Consider the following 18,142-nt stretch of genomic DNA (forward strand, 5'->3'; position numbering starts at 1 on the left):
AAAAAAAAAAAAAAAAAAAAGATAAAAAAAAGCATAAAATAGATACTCTGAGCTAAGGCAGAATGATCAAATGCAGCATCTGGTAAACTTAGGGTTGAGCAGCCTGTGTCAGACAGAAGGATGGGAAATGCTGAGTCTCTGCGGGTCGTATCAAGAGAACAAAACTCCTGGACACACGGAGGGTGAATCCCCCCGTGAAATATGTCATAAGTACCAGGTAGCAGCAATGCCTCTTGAGCAGCTGGGATACAGACACCACACTTTAAAACTGGAGTATCTTCTGTACTGACTAGGCGTAAGGTCACACAAATACTGTGCTGTGGAGGATCTATGCTACAACCAGAAGAAGGAGAGGTAACTGAAGCCCCTGGGGGGCAGAGATGGTGATCTTAATTTTTATTCCATCAGGAGGCTGAGAGTCAGAAAAGAAAGAAGTATTTGGAGGCTGGGTGCAATGGTTCACTCCTGTAATCCCAGCACTTTGGGAGGCCAAGGCGGGGCAGATCACCTGAGGTCAAGAGTTCAAGGCCAGCCTGATCAACATGGAGAAATCCCATCTCCACTAAAGATACAAAATTAGCTGGGCATGGTGGTGCATGCATGTCATCCCAGCTGCTCAGGAGGCTGAGACAGGAGAATCACTTGAACCCAAGAGGCAGAGGTTGCGGTGAGGTGAGATCAGGCTACTCCACTCCAGCCTGGGAAACAAGAGCAAAACTCAGTGTCAAAAAAAATAAAAAGAAGAAGAAGAAGTATTTGGAAAGAGAAGAGTAATGTCTACAGGACTGGTGAAAGAACAGGATGTGGTTTGCTGCATGAGGACTGCCTTGGAAGGACATTGACACTTTTTCACGTCCAGCCTCTTCTGTCCCGCCCTTTATCCTCACTTCTAGTGTAGTTGTGAAATGGTAAGTGTTCACAAAAGCCTGTGTATTAGTCTGTCACTGCGCATGAGCTGACGTTGTCATTGTCTAGTAGACAGTATCAGGGGATGGAGATGGCTGTTGTACTCCCCGACTTGGCTTACAGGGAGCTCTCCACTTACGCATTCATGAAGGATGAACCATGAGCAGGAGAGGTCAGTATGGAAAGGGAAGTATTGGACTGAATGAAAATCCCAGGAAGATGGAAGACTCCATCTGTCACCTCAGCATCAGGTATCGTCCTTGACATAGAGTACAGTCTCAGTAGATGTTTGTTTAATTAAATATTTACGTAATGAATTACTTTGAGCAGACAGTTTCTCTTTCTTAGAAAAGAGAAAAATCATTGTGGTCAAGGGAACACAGATTTGAATTGTAGATCTCCCATTTCTTAGTCCTGTGACTTACGGGAAGTTATTAGAAGCTTTCTGCATACAAAAAAATGACAATATTCATGTTTGTTTCACAGCGTTATAAAGAGAATTATATGATATAGAGATTACATAATATAGAGACACAGAACATTCTTTAAAGGGCCCGTTAGAGCAGATGTTTATGATAGAATTGTAGCTATGATTGGTCTTATTAGTGTTTAATGTCTTTTTCCCATATTGGCATAGGATACATGTTATCAAGGGCAGAGGAAATCTTTTTTCCCCTTGTTTTGTGTCCCTTTGTATAATGTAGCCTGTTATGCATGCATTTCTATTTATCTAAATCTATGTAACTGTGAGCAAAATGAATTTTACTACAGTGTAAGTTTGACAGTGAAAATATACAAAAGTATTATAATTCCACAAAGTATGTGGATGTCTCCTAATGATAAAGATTGGACACATATCAATATACAGCTACTCCACTTTAAGACTCATAACCAGTTGACCTATGCATTTCAGAGCTAATTCACTGCATTTGCTAACCCACTGAAATCCCATAGGAGCGTGCAACACGAAGTTATCACAATTCAGTCATTTGCCAACTATCACTCAGAAGACTTTCATTTATCACAGTTTTGGGAAATAGGACTTTCGGTTTCTCTGACTTCCTCTATAAATAACATAACCATTTAATAAACATGTGTTTGTTTAGTAAGCAGGGCTCTGCCCATGTGAAATAAAGCCTTTCGGGATCATTTATTTCTACACAGCAGGGAGGGATGGCACTATCTACCAATTTTATGCAGTATTATCTTTCTATGGCTACAAATAATAAAAAATATTCTTCAGATTTTAAGTTTGTCCTCCAATAAAAATAAGTAAAAAATAGAAACAAATGTCTTGTTAGTTTCAAACAGATATTATTTTACTGTTTATTCTTATGCTTGCATTTCAAGAAAAAGTCAAAGATACAAAGGTATACAGAAAAACCAGAAAGTTTCTCTCTCTCTGTTATAGCATACTTTGAATGCTTATTACCAATTCTGAAAAAAAAAATTTTAAAGCATGGACAGCCCTTTCTTCACCATTGCTTTTTCTCAAATTCACACACACACACACACACACACACACACACACACACACACACACAGACTTCTTGTCAACGAGGCTGCCTGATAACAGAGGAAGGCATCTTACCTTGGCTTAGTGCTTGCATAAAAACAGCCTCGCTTTCTGCCCACCCTGCCGCTCACTGTCAAGCTACAGGAAAAGCTATGGGCTTCAAAATCTTTGGTTAGTGCTAAGCAAAAGGCAGAAGAGGAAGATATATGCTAATGTTTTGAAATGACTAGATTGAATCCAGGTAAACCAAAAGGAAAATGTTAATATTTTAAAGAAAGAAAATTCAGTTTTATCTTTACACAGAAAAGTTGTGTAGAATTTTTCTATTTCCATATTTCTCTATAGTACCACGGGAACACTGTACACCACATCTGTGTGTGTGTGTGTGCAACATGTGTGTTTGTGCATGCATGCACATGTTCAACTTATTTACATGGTAAATACAAGTCTTCCCTCCTTCTGATTTCTATAGCATAATCTCGCTTAGCATTTGAGCTCTCATGACAGACGCTTTGTTCAGCAAATATTAAGAAACATTCACCATCAGATTGGAATATAAAATTTCCTTAACACGCATAAGAATTATTTGTCTGACTGTCTTCCACAACGGCCTCAGCCCTATGACTGAAATGAGATAGGTATGAGTGCACGGTTGCTCATTTGTTCTTCCAGTTGACTCAGTAATCGTTATATGATTTACTGGATTGGCATCTTTTTTGTAATAGCTTTATTGAGATATAGTTTACATTTTAAAATATATCCTTTTAAAATGTACTATTGGTGGTTTTATTTATTTATTTATTTTTATTATTATACTTTAGGTTCTGGGATACATGTGCAGAACATGCAGGTTTGTTAAATAGATTTACACCTGCCATGCACAATAGCAACAAAAGCCAAAATAGACAAATGAGATCTAATTAAACTTAAAAGCTTCTGCACAGCAAACGAAACTATCATTAGAGTGAACTGGCAACCAACAGAATGGGAAAAAAAATTTTTGCAATCTACCTATCTGACAAAGGGCTAGTATCCAGCATCTATGGAGAACTTAACATATTTATAAGAGAAAAATAAACAATTCCATCAACAACTGGGCAAAGAATATGAACAGACACTTTTCAAAAGACGACATTTATGCAACCAACAAACATAAGAGAAAAAGCACATCACTGGTCATTAGAGAAATGCAAATCAAAACCATATTGAGATACCACCTCATGCCAGTTAGAATGGCAATCATTAAAAAATCAGGAGACAACAGATGCTGGAGAGGATGTGGAGAAATAGGAACACTTTTACACAGTTGGTGGGAGTGTAAATTAGTTCAACCATTGTGGAAGACAGTGGGGCAATTCCTCAGGGATCTAGAAATAGAAATTCCATTTGACCTAGCAATCTCATTATTGGGTATATACCCAAAGGGTTATAAATCATTGTATTATAAAGACACATGCAGATGTATGTTTATTGCAGCACTGTTCACAATAGCAAAGACTTGAAACCAACCCAAATGCCCATCAATGATAGACTGGATAAAGAAAATGTGGCACATATATATATCATGGAATACTATGCAGCCATAAAAAAGGATGAGTTATGTCCTTTGCAGGGACGTAGATGAAACTGGAAACCATCATTCTCAGCAAACTGATATAAGAACAGAAAACCAAATACCACATATTCTTGCTCTTAAGTGGGTGTTGAACAATGAGAACACATGGACACAGGGAGGGAAACATCACACACCAGGGCCTGGGAGATAGGGCGTTAGGGGAGGAATAGCTGGGGTTGGGGGAATTGGGGAGGGAAAGCCTTAGGAGAAACACCTAATGCAGATGACGGGGCTATAGATGCAGTAAACCACCACCATGGCACGTGTATTTGATGGTTTTTAGTGTATTCAGGGTTGCTTCATCATCAGTATCTAATTTTAGAACATTTCACCCCCAAAAGCCTCATTTTTATTACTAGTCGCTCCCCCTTTCTTTCTCTCCAGCCCCTGACAAACACTAATCTACTTTCTGACTGTATGGATTTGCCTCTTCTGGTATATTTCTCCTTTTCTTTCACAGAATTATGTAAATTATCTCAACCCCAATCAGTCACCTGACACGTTTCACTTGGGGATTCAAGTCAGGGTTATATCTCCATTAATAGAGAAAATGTATATTTAAAAATCTCTTTTAAGAGAAAATAATTTTTAGCTTATGTCTTAAAGAGTAATGTCATAGACGATGAAGCTTCCTTAGATGCATTAACTAATTTCAACAAATATTAATTGAGGCACTGAACCAAGTGTGAATTGTAGGAGTTTCAGAGGGAGGAGCAGAAACAGATGGATGACTCAAAATAATAAAATCAAACATGTACTTTGGTTTTCATTTGAGCTGAAGAAAGAGCTGGACCTTCTGATGAAATTGTTAATTGAACAATCCAGGCAAAGTTCATGATTTTTTAGAAAGGGTTGGAAAAACTGCAGAGCTTCTAATTTAAATAAAAGAAGGGAAAAAAAAGTGTTTACAAATTTCCAGAGAGAAGAAACAGGTCACCTTATAAAAAGAACAAATTAGACTAGTCACAGGCAACTAATTTGGTCCATCAGAATTGAGAAATTAGCAGAAAGCCACTCATAGAATATTATTGAGAAATTAGAATTGCAACCTAATCATGTAATTCCTAAACAAGATAGTAATCGCTGATAGAAGGGAAAAAAAGGCGTATGTGGATAGTCTATGCTTTAGGAACTATATCATGCTTATTCTTTATCTAACCAATAAAATTATTCCAGGAAAAATGGAGGCACAGAGGTGAGCTATGGTGACGGGTAGGGATAGACTGCAGGCATCATATACCTATAATTAAAAAGATTAATGAGACACTTGAGAAATGCAATAAAATGACCATAAGAATGCTGAAAATTAATGAGAAATTCTTGAAATCAAATGAGTGAAATTGAAAAGAAATTCTTGACATTGAAAGGAAAATCATAGAATCTGGGATTAACAACATTAACATTAAACTCTCAATTAAAACTCAGTTAAGGTGTGGTGAAGGAAAAAAAAGGAAAAGAGAATTCTAAAATTCTCTTTCAGGCTGTGTTGATGAAGAAAAGAGGGGAGTAATTTCTTTCTCTCTCTCTCTCTTTCTTTCTTTCTATTTCTTCTTTCTTTCCTTTTTCTTTTTGAGGCAGAAGAGTCTTGCTCTGTCACCCAGGCTGGAGTGCAATAGTGTGATATCAGCTCACTGCAACCTCTAACTTCTGGGTTCAAGTGATTCTCCTGCCTCAGCTTCCTAAGTAGCTGGGATTGCAGGCATGTGTCACCACGCCCAGATAATTTTTGTATTTTTAGTAGAAACAGGGTTTCACCATGTTGGTCAGGCCAGTCTCAAAGTCCTGACCTCAGGTGTCTGCCCACCTTGACCTTCCAAAGTTCTGGTATTACGGATGTGAGCCACCTTGCCCGGGTGTAAATACGTTCTAAAGAGTTCAATTTTAGAGGAGGGGTGACAAGCAAGGTGAAGTCCTTGTGAGGGAATAACCAGCCCTTGTGTCCAAGCAAAGCAGTGTGACTTTAAGAGTTGATAGAAATGATGACCACTCATTAAGTAAAAGCAACAGTAAATATACATACAAGTTGTTCAAAGGTTTACATTTTAAAAAAGGTAAAGAGAAAAGGAGAAATTGGGGAGAAAAAGGTAGATTTTATAGCATAAGATACAAAGGGGAAGAGAAGCAGAAAAGAAAACTTTTGGATGCTAGGCTTAATACCTGGGTGATGGCATAATATGTACAATTAACCCACCTGACGCAGGTTTACCTATGTGACAAACCTTCATATGTACCCCAAACCTAAAATGAAAGTTAAAAATTAAAAGAAAAGCAATTGGTAAAATCATCAATAATTTGAATATTTATGTACATGTATAGCAAATGTGTGTGTGTGTGTGTGTGTGTGTGTGTGTGTGTGTGTGTGTGTATGGGAGAAAAAGTCACATTATTATAAACCAATGAAATTGGAAATAAAGTATTAAAAGACCAACGTAATTATATCTGTTTAAAAATTAGAAAACACAGTACTTGATAAACCTTGGATCAAAAAAGAAAATGCACTCAATTTAAAGTTACAGAGCAAAGAATGCGTCTACCAGAATTTATATGACATAGCAAATTATACTAGGAAAACTGATATTGCCTTAAGCATCTTTATAATTAAAGAAATTTTCTGTATTAAAATTTCTCATTATCAGATCATAATTTTAAATATTTTAAATTGAAACAATATTTGTTAAGATTCATAATTTTCTCTTTTAGTATTTGAATGTAATCAGCTCCATCAATTGAATAATTTCAGAAAGAGTTTTCTCTTAAGGCAAAAGAAAAGACATTGATAAAAATTCAGAATGGTAGATTTTGTGTGAAAGCTGACATTCATTAGAACGTTAAAATCAGAACACTTCACTAACCAGATAACTTGGTGAGTTTTTGTTGCCCATGACGCACTTTGTATTGTCATTTCCTTTCTGTGGAACATCCATTCAATTTAAAATGAATCCAGTGGGGTGCTCAAGCACAATAATTATTTTGCAGTATACGTCAACGTTATTATAAATCTTTATGTGTGCCGTGAGTTAGCCCATCATTTTATTAGCTAAGCAGTAACTTTAAACATGCTTCCTGCATATAGCTAAGGAAGGACTTTGATATCTATGTAGCCATATTCCTGTAAGTACACTCTTTCTTCAAAAGCTTTCTAAGAGCAGTGCACAAACTAAACATGGCCAGCTGTTGAATGTATCTCTTAAATATTAACTTCTCCGGTTAAAATGATCACAGTCCACCTTACACATAAGAAGCTATCTCTGAGATCATTATTGTACACTTAACTACACTGCTAACAATGGATGAGAGCTTAGCAGCTAATAAATCTGCAGTTCCAGCTATAAAAAGGTAAATTAATGCATTTGAAAGGAGAGTGATAAAATAACCAAGGCATCATAGCCTAAGACAAACAAAATCGCCTAGTGATGACTAATTAACATAACACATGCAAATCTTCAATATTGTTCACAGCTTGAAATCCTTTATATTGAATGATTGTATGAGGCATTCATATACAAGAACTTCACTTGACCCTTTATATGAAATAAAGTTTCTTCTTCTGTTCTGCGAAAATAAACAAAGCCCACTCAAATGAGAACAAACAAAAGCTATTTATTCAGAGCTTGTTACAGCAAGAGAGTCGGCCACCAGCACTTGCATTTGGCAGAAGCTCAAAAGCAGGCAGAGGAGTGGAAAAGTTTCATAGTGGAAAAAATAGGAGACTTCAGGTGCACCCTGATAGGAAGTTGTTGGCATGGAGAAGCAGAGGGGGGTGAAAGTAGAAGTCAGACTTCCTAAGTGACTGGGTAGGGGAGCATATTTGGTTTGGTTTGTTTGGTCATAAGTTGGAAGTAGGAGCAAAAATTATGGAAGATGGCAGTTACTGATTACTTGCGTTTTTGGCTGATTGCTACAGAGGTTGCCGTCTGCCTTCCTGGACTGGTTTATTTTTTTAAATATGATCAGAGTTCTGTTTAAAAATATGGTCTGGTGTTTATCTGTTTGCATATTTAGTCTCCCAGTTCCCATCCTGTGTCTGTGTCTGAAAAATACCTCAATAGAATTTGAATTCATAATGTTTTTTAGCACTATCAGAAGAAACAGACGAATCTTATTTCTGCGTAAATATGATCAATCTGATCATCTTCAATTTTATATATTTTGTATGATAATAGGAATTTCGTCTTGTGATAATTTCTGCCATCTGCTATAGTATCTAAATATTTTCCAAGCACATAATTTAAACCCACGAAAATGGATATGAAAGGCTAAAATAGACCTATTTTATTATAAAGCATGTATATGCATTGTAAAAAATAATTTAGAATATATGCAATCTTGTCTTTTCCCAGTATCACAAATACATTCTTAAGGGTTAAAGCATATGCTATGTATTGATGGAGAGTACATTAGTGCAGATTTCAAATTCACTTGAATGAAACTTTCATTAACTTCCGACATTCAGACCTACACAGATAACTCCAAGGCCTATAGCCAAAGGGCCAATGTTAGCTTCATAGTAACACAAACAACCACCACCGTAAGAAAAATTATCATTATCATTTATGGAACCACTATCATCTGTCAAAGTCTCTGTGTGTATTTATATTTAAGTTTATTTAATCTTTGCAACACTTTAAATGTAATGTAAAGCAAAAAGATAAGTTATATTGACTCATTCATTCATTCAAAAATCAGTTCTTGAACCATTTTGCTTTGAAATAAGTTTAAATCTATTAATTTCAATTTGTTTGAATTTTAATATATATAAATTAATGTATTCAGTGGTTCCTGAATGAGCCTGTCTGAGGCCCAAATACAACTGGTTGAAGTGGACGAGTCGGTAGTCAAATCCAAACCGGTCTACATCCACTGTTTGTGCTTCTATATGTCCAACGTTTCCTGTTAACTGAGGTTTATTCAAAGAAAATAAACATCTTAAATTACCAACTCCAAATAATGATCAAGTTTTTCTCTCACTGAAAAGTAAGTGCAGGAGCACATTAAAAAATTAAGAAACATCCAAGCAATAGAAGTTCATAGTCTTTCATATTTTCTTCTAAAGTGATATTTTGTTTTCCAATTGACACAGATTAATCTTGACATGCAACTTGAAGAGGTTAAGTAGGTGTTCAGATGAGATATGATGCCGGCCAGAAGACAGATGTTCATATGTAGTAAAAAATATATTTCATTATTAAAATGTGTCAAATCAGAAAAGATAAATCAAAAGTCAACCATCTTCATTCCTTGCTGGTGGCAGAGAGTAAGAGCACATTGTTTATAAAGGACAACTGAGATGTTCATTTTACAAAAAAGCATTTTTGGGTGCGGTGGCTCAGGCCTGTGATCCCAGCACTTTGGGAGGACGAGGTGGGCAGATCATGAGGTCAAGAGATCGAGACCATCCTGGCCAGCATGGCGAAACCCCATCTTTACTAAAAATACAAAATTCAGCCGAGTGTGGTGGTGCACACCTGTAGTCCCAGATTCTCCGAAGCTGAGACAGGAGAATTGCTTGAACCCAGGAGGCGGAGGTTGCAGTGAGCTGAAATCTTGCCACTGCACTCCAGCCTGGTGACAGAGTGAGACTCCATCTCAATAAATAAATAAATAAATAAATAACGATTAAAATACATTTAAGAAGCATATTTTTTTTAAAAGATCATGCATTTTAAAGTTGTTTTCAATTCACAGGCCTACCGTAAAAACATGTACAAAATTGTGTTTATAAAGAGACTTATTGCAATGATATTTATGACTACAATAATATTCTTCAAGTGTATAACACAGATATACAATGACAGAAGAATGGTAAATGAAATGTAGAGCAGCCAAGTGGGGAAATACTATGCAGTTATAAATACAATGTTTATGAAGTCAAAGTATGTGTTAATATCTGGATATTTTTGTTGATTCTGTTTTTCTTTATTGTAGTAGTTTCTTTTATTAAATAGTCACAATATTTTTCAGCATTTCCCATGAAGAATTGGAGTCCATTTCTCCACCTTCTGGATCTGCAATTGACCATGTGAAAAACTTTTAGAAAAAAATATTTAGTATTAAAGCAATGTTTAGAAGTATATATGCAGTATATTATCCTTTTGCAAAGTATGAAACATGTAAAATAACACTGTGCCTTGTTTATGGACAAATGCATAGGTAATAACACTATTAAATCACAGATGGGAAAGGTACACAATTAGTTCAAAACCTTAGGTTTTTTTTGGGAATAAAGGGGAGAGAGTAAGACTGAGAAGCATAAAATGGGTTTCAATTACATTTATAGCTTTTAAAACACCAAAAGCAAATATAGCTAAATATCATTTTTAACAGATGATTAGAATTGTTATATTAGTTTGTGGGTGTGAAACATGTAGAACATACATAAAAAATATGGGAAACTTACCTGAAAGCCATAAGTAAGGAGAAAATGTGTAAGCTGAACATTTGCAAATGAGTATATAAAACACCAAATGTTTCTTAGGTAACAGTTTTAACCAAATAGAATGTATGATGAAAAAAAAAAAACTCATTCAAAATAATAACCAAATATGCAACTCCTGGGGACATTTAACAAGAAGTTTTTAAAACACAAATTCTTCAATCAAATAGTTCTACATAATTTCAAATAAATCTCAGTGATTTCCCACAGTGAGACTAGAAATTTCAGTAATATTGCAAATAGCCATAGCAGATAAGATCATTTTTAATATGAAGACATAAAAAGAAAGGTTTTGAAATCTCAATAATTAAAAGAATAGGTTACTGATATAGTCTGGATATTTGCCTCATCCAAATTTTATGTTGAAATGAATCCCTAGTTTTGGAGGTGGGGCCTGGAGAGCAGTGAGTGGATAATGGGGGTGGATTTCTTGTGAATGGTTTAGCACTTTTCCCTTGGTGCTGTCCTCATAAGATCTGGTTGTTTAAAAGTGTGGCATCCCCCCAACACACACTTGCTCCTGCTTTCGCCACGTGAGAGGACTGCTCCCCTTCCTTCTGCCGTGATTGTAAGCTTCCTGAGGACTCCCCAGAAGCAGACGCTGCTATGCTTCCTGTACAGCCTGCAGAAGTGTGAGCCCATTAAACCTTTTTCCTTTATAAATTACTCAGTATCAGATACTTATAGCAATGTAAGAATAAACTAATGCAGTTACTTAAGCAAAGTGATTAATAAAACCTCAATGGATCACGATTCTGAAGAAATAAAACATAGTACAACTTTGTGCTCTCATTTATAAGAATTTATTTTTATAATTGTGCTTATTAGCAGTATGTAATAATTAACTTTCAATTTCAAAAAGCTGAGAAATCAAGTTGATAAACAGTTTGGGGTCAATTAACTAAACTTTAGAGAACTTAAGAAGAAGAAGGAAGAGCAACAGTAACAACTAAGTTAACTTTTTAGAATCTCTAGCAGACATTGGAATTTGGAATAGATGGAAGCAAAATCCACCATCCCTTGCTCCTGCCACATTGCAGGTTTCACTCAAATGCAGACAGCACACTTAGGGAAGTAGAAATCTATGGCCACAGTGCTGTAGGAGAAATTACCACTAGGCCACACCATCCCTGGAGAAGCCAGCTGGGAGCTACCCTGTGGGCAACCTGAATACAATACTGAGCACCTGTGGAAGAGAACGGCCAGAAAGAGTAACTTCAAAATAAGAGCAAATTCACCAAGGAAAGCAAATTTAAAGAAAGAAATGAAAGGACTTAAAAATATCTAGTGTTCATAGTTGGATTTAAGCGAATTGCAGTGATAAAAACAATAGCAACTTGCAAAGAAAGTGAGGCAATCAGAGCAAGAAGACTTCTTGGAAATGGAAAGCCTGATTGCAAAAATTAATAGCTTTGTAATAATTCAGTAGCAAAATTTATAGTTCTAGAAACTGAATTTGTGATAACCAACTATATTAAAATTATGGAAAAGGGAAAGGATAAAACACATAGAAAATGGTCAAGTATGTGCTTGGCAAAACCAGCCAAGCCAATACCCATTAACAACATATAGAAAGAAAAAAGGATAGAAATTAATAATCAAACTAATTATACATGAGAAATTTCCAGAGCAAAAATAACGCTGGGACATCTGATCCTCGCATACACATCCTATTAGAATTTTTGAATTCCTGTGTTAAAATTGAAGTGATACAAACTTTCAGACACAGATATATACATGCAGAAAATGCAGCAGTGAAATAAACAAAAATAGCAAACATACAAATAAGCAAAAAACCCAGGTTTTCAAAGGAAAGCGAATCACAATAGTTGTGTGGCTCTGACCTGTAGTACAGCATCACATGTGAACAGTTAAAAAAAAAATCATTGCAAAAATCCTCCAACTCTAATTTAATTGGGAAGACAAAAGCCAGTTGTTAGACAATATAAATCATATTCTCATTTCTTTTTTTTTTTAAAACTGCATACATAGAAATGTCTTCTAGTAGATATGGATTATGGGGAAATTTGATTTTTTGGACATTTTTAACAAGTGTATAAAGAACTCTATTGTTCACAAAATAATATCGTACTAGGTATCAGCATGGATGGTGGTCTCAGTTTGAGGCCAAGCGTCGTGATGTTCCTGACTTTAAGGAACTCCTCTTCCATTATGGCAGACAGGAAACAAACAGTCCCAAACCAATGAGAACGTGTCGTGAGGAGAATCATTTATATGTAGTATCTTGGGGCTACATATCTGGGCTCCTAACTCAGCCAAATAAGTGAGTATGGGGACTATGGCTAAAGATAAGTCTTAAAGAGAAAGATTTAGCCAACTCACAGGAGTGGGGGAAGCGTTCCAGCAGAAGGGAAAACATGAGGCAAGAACAACACCTTGTGTAGGAGGAAGGAAGTGGGACAACAAGCTGAGCAGTTGTCAGAACGTTTTAAAAAATGAGTCATTGCATGAAAAGAAATGAGGCCAAAGGGGTTAGTTGTGTTCAGATCACAGAGGGTCTTACAAACATATGCCAGGTAATTGAAATCATTTTGCAGAGCACAGATTTTCAATCTTTTGAAGTAAAATAACCCTTTATTCAAACAATATCTACCTAGAGACCTAATACATAAAAATGTGAAAAAAATAGTCCCTTACAAATTTAATTATATGAGCTACATTTTATGATGTCAACTAACATAGTCAGGCATTAGGTACAATGAGGACACTGCAATGAATCCCCAAAATCACACATTCATCACATAATTTATTTCCAAGTTCAATTCTAGTTGCACAACGTAAAAAGAGTTTGAAATGATAGGGAGAGATTTTTTCAAATGGTCACTCAATTTAAACAGAAGTAGCAAAAGAAGCATTATTCTGGGATCTGGGAAGAAAAAGAAATTGAATGCTAGGAATACTAATGAATATTAGTATTAATAAGCTGACCAGTGATAAACCATTTAGGTGAACTCTCTGGACAGGCTAAATATTTGATAGCATTTCCCCAGTATTTGCATAACTTTTATTAATAGCAGGGGGCTGTTGATTTTCTTTGAAGAAACACCGTATTTCTTTGTATTCAGAATTGCTCATTGGCAAGTAAGAAAATCCAACTCTGGGCATTTAAACAAAAGGGAGAAGCTAAGAGAAGATAATCAGGGCTCATAGATTGAAAGAAGGTGGAAAGAGCTTGGAAAATGCACAGGAACCGAGTTAACTCTGAAGTTCCGAAATCAGAACTCTACCTTCCGCAGGGACAGTCTAGCCAGCATGCAAACAGTGTGTTGCAAAGCACAGTTTCCACTTCAGAGACACTGTAGCTGTTGCCACTGATAATTACTAACTAACCATCCCAGCATGAATGTCTTTTAGCTGAGCTCAGGTCCTGGGCCCACCCCTGTTTCCTTATAGGTGGGGAGAAGGAACATCTTGCTCCCAGGGCTTTTGCAGTGGGCAGGTGGCGACGGCTACTTACAAAGAATGGGAGGATTTTGCTTAAAGATTAGAAAGTAGAAGTCAACCAATCGCAGGTGGAGGTAGCTGCTTGACAGTCTATGAAGACTGGCTAGCGGGTGACTTTTACTCTTGCTTGTACAGTGGAGAAATGCCCACGTTTGGTACAGAGGTGGAAAAACACCTGTCTTCATGGGGCGTGGTCATTCTGACAACACACTCATGTGCACTACCAATGTGTTATTACCAATACGGGCTGAATTTCAGAGGAGGTCCTTCTTTAAACCTTCTGTACTCCATTAAACTCTTGAACCTCCCTAAGGCAGCAACTCCGTGGGTGAGTAAAGAAGATTAAGTGAGATGCAGAGAAAGAAACAAATAATCATAATTACAAAAGCTGCGGGCCTAGAAACACTCATAGCTCTTTATGCCTTCATTTATTCCTCATATCCCCCCATGTCATATGTACTACTAGTATTAGCCCCCATTTTACATGTGTTACATATGAAGGAATCCATAACTAATGGGATTAAGTAATATGTCCAGAATTACACAGTTAATAAAGAGCAGAAGNCTTACCTAGAATCTGTGTTTGTAGCCTATATGCTGAACTTATTTCGGGGGGCTAACACTAAATTTGATATCAACTACATTTGCATAAAAAACAAGAAATTGCTTTTATTGCTCACAACTAAAAAGCATTGGCTACTCATACTCATGAAGAAAGTGGCTAACAATTGTCAAAGCTTTGTTTAATATACACGTAATTCTTTCTGTCTTGTGTGAGAAAAAATTCACCCTATTCTATTGTTCTTCTTTTCTCTTTTAAGTTCTTTTGGGATTTTCTAATCAAATATCTTCTTGAACAAGAGATTAAAGATTTCAAAAATAACTAGATAAAGAAATAAATTGCTTATTCTTTAAGAAGACTACCGTGAAATGGATTTGGTTTAGAATTCATGGAGATGGGGTAATCAGCATCACGAGACTCTTGGCAGAAATTTACTTATTTGCTTTGTCATTTATTTTGAAATATTCAACATATCTCGATATTTAAAATAAAATTTCGTGAAAACTTATGTTTAAATGTGAATTTGTTAGTGATTACCTCATATTCTCAGTCTACCACATGTTCTCAAAAACCATGCTAGCAGACAAAATTTCTTACTATTTGGAGGAATCAAGCGATATCCCCCATATTCTCTAGGTCACATATCTCAGGATTACCTAGCCATAAGACAACTGAGTTTTTGGATCCCATTTATTTTATTTTAAAAATAAGCCTGGTGTTTGGGTTTAGTTTTACTCTGTGATTTAGAGGTGGTTAGTCAACAACTCCAGTATTACTTATATAACAGTCTGTTTTTCAGAAATTTACAATTCAAACATAGCTATTCTAAGTGCTAAGGCTGCCTTTAACTACTTAGCTGTGACAATTAACATTATGATCTTAAGTAATATCTAAGAGATGTCCATCCATTGACTAGAATATTTAAGATTCCCACTCTACCAAGAATCCTTTGAGCTCAGCACCCTATATATTCTGGAGCAGGTTAAAGATTCGGAAGTAGACCTGTATTAGCAAATAATCAGAGATATGTCTTCTGTCTGACCTGAGATTTAACCGAATGCTGTTGCTAAGATGCTTCACACTTCTCTTGAGTGAGTGTTTTGTGCATAGTGCAAAGGCAGGGAGCTCTGACTTGAAGTTTTCAGTGGGATCAGACAATTCCTTTTGTAATTTCTGCTAATATATGATTTTGTTTTACGTGGTAGCATTAGATCTGAGATTTGCTTTCATTTTGGCATCTGCTGTTGTTGACAGAGTTGGAAGGTTAGAAACCCATGCACCTCAGCTACCTCTAGAAATTGGGGAGTGTTCATATCCACCAAAAATAACCAGTAAATAGGGAATAACCAAATCAGCCATGTGAATTTGCCAGAGGAATGTGATTGGGCCATGCACTTCACCTGGGCCCATTGTAAAAATATTTAACAGAGATACTTCAGTACCACTGAGAATTCGTTTTTTACCTGTTTGTTTTTGTTTTACGGCACTTTGGAGAAAGAAGAACTAGCTTACATTTTGCTGATGATCTAAACATTTTCCCGCATCATAAAGTGCCTATTCTTAGCACAAAGCTCTTTGTGCTCCTTAGATGAAAACATTGTGAGCAGCCATATGGTGGCCTGCCCCTTAACCTAACTCCAACTTTGAGGGGTTAAAAATAAACTTTATTGAAACATTTTTGATCTTTCCAAAAAGATAGAGAACAGGAAAACTATTTTAAACTAAAATTGTAATGGAGCGTTGGCAGAATCCCTGAAGCACCTGCATGCTATGAAGAATTTGAAAACTGCTAGTGTAGGTGAAGGGAAACCAGCAAAGGACTGTACAGAATGGAATGACACTGTCAGATTTACATTTGAAAGGTATTTCTGCATCTGTGGGAAGAGCAATTTTGATGAGAAAAATACTGAAAACACAGAACTCCATTAAGAAGGCAAAGATAAATTAGAGTAATAGTGGTAGGAATGAAGAGAAGCTGGATTGAAAGATTATGTAGGAAGTAAAAGCGGCCAGGATTTAAGTCATTCTGCTCTCTTCTAGCCTCATTTGTAGGCTTTCCAAAAAGCCATTAGATTAGCTATTTCAACTAAAACTGGCTAGATGGCATAACAGTGAAGAACCCGGACTTCTGTTTAAATCCCTGACCTGGAATTTACCAGCTCTGCGATGCTGAGCAAATTATGTAACCTTTTGGTCCTCAATTTCCTCATCTGGAAAATGGGAATAATAATTTCTACCTCACAGGTTTAATAGCACAGATAAAAAGGAAAAAAGAGTCTATGCTAAAGTATTACAACAGTGCCTAGCTAAGCAAACAGTAAATGGTTACTTCTTTTTAACTCAAGAAAGAAGCAGTTTAAGAGCAGACAATAAAAGAAAAAAATGGAGGGCTGGGTGCAGTGGCTCATGCCTGTAATCCCAGCACTTTAGGAGGCAGAGGTGGATGGATCACCAAGTAAATTTGGCAGATAGCAGAGACCTCATCTGCAAAAGTGAAATAAAATAGTGAAAGGTGATAAGATGAAGCAAATAGATTTGCCAGTGTACGATTCTTTACAATTTGAAAAAAGAATGACTATCACTGGCCAGTGAGCTTGGGCTTGTTAGAGAGGAAAGGTGAGAAGATTGGATGAGCTGTATAACTGCCCGTTTGACTGAAACAGAAGCAGATGAATGCAGCTTTCCTGTTGAGTTCCTGCACATCATCAGCGCTGCGTCTCCCTGGGTGCAAGGTAAAATTTCTCCGGTGAAAAGCCAGGATAAGCTTTTCTCTGGTTTCTCTAATTAGGACTGAGAATGAAATAGATGATCAAAATATTAAAGCAGACTCCTCTGGAACTCCTATTAGGTGTTCTATGAACTTTTAATTCCCTTGTACTTCGGAGCCCAGATTTGAGAAAAGAAGACACATGTCTATGCATGAAATCAAGTTTTTATGCACTCGAAAAGTATCTACTTGGTAGCATGGATTCGTTCCACTAAAGTAGATGGAACCACTGTCCTAGCATCCTATTTCTGTAACTACAGGCAGCCAGTTTCCCCAAGGGAATAAATTCTCATTTATTGACTATTTTATTATCATAAATTTTTGTCACCTGACACTTTTGTCACATAAGATTAATGATAAACTGCTCTGACCTTGAATATCACCAAAAAGCAGACAACCTGGGTTTTTTGTTTTTCTGATAGTGGTGATAAATTTTCACTACTTCAACATAGTGATTCATGATTTGATTGATTTGTGATCCAGTTGACTTATATGCCACCCAGCCCTATGCTGAAACTTTTTACATGGTCCTGAGCTTGGGCAATTTTTCAGTTGGGCTGAGATGGCTGAAAATATCTGATATAGGATTTTTCTTTTATATTTATTCATAAATGGTTAGTTTTCCATTAAGAGCATCGATTCTATACTCCCAAAGAACATGGCTACTCTAAGCATGACCCAAGCTCACTTGCCAGTGATAGTCATTCTTTTTTCAAATTGTAAAGAATCTTACACTGGCAAATCTATTTGCTTCATCTTATCACCTTTCCCTATTTATTTATTTATATTTATTCTAACTAAAAAGCCTCTTTCGTAATTGCTTTCAACAAATATTTATTGACAGCCTACAAAGTAGCAAGCACTATTCCAGGTACAGT

Source organism: Cebus imitator, unplaced genomic scaffold (assembly GCF_001604975.1).
Source record: "Cebus imitator isolate Cc_AM_T3 unplaced genomic scaffold, Cebus_imitator-1.0 Scaffold42, whole genome shotgun sequence".
Lineage (NCBI taxonomy): Eukaryota > Metazoa > Chordata > Mammalia > Primates > Cebidae > Cebus > Cebus imitator.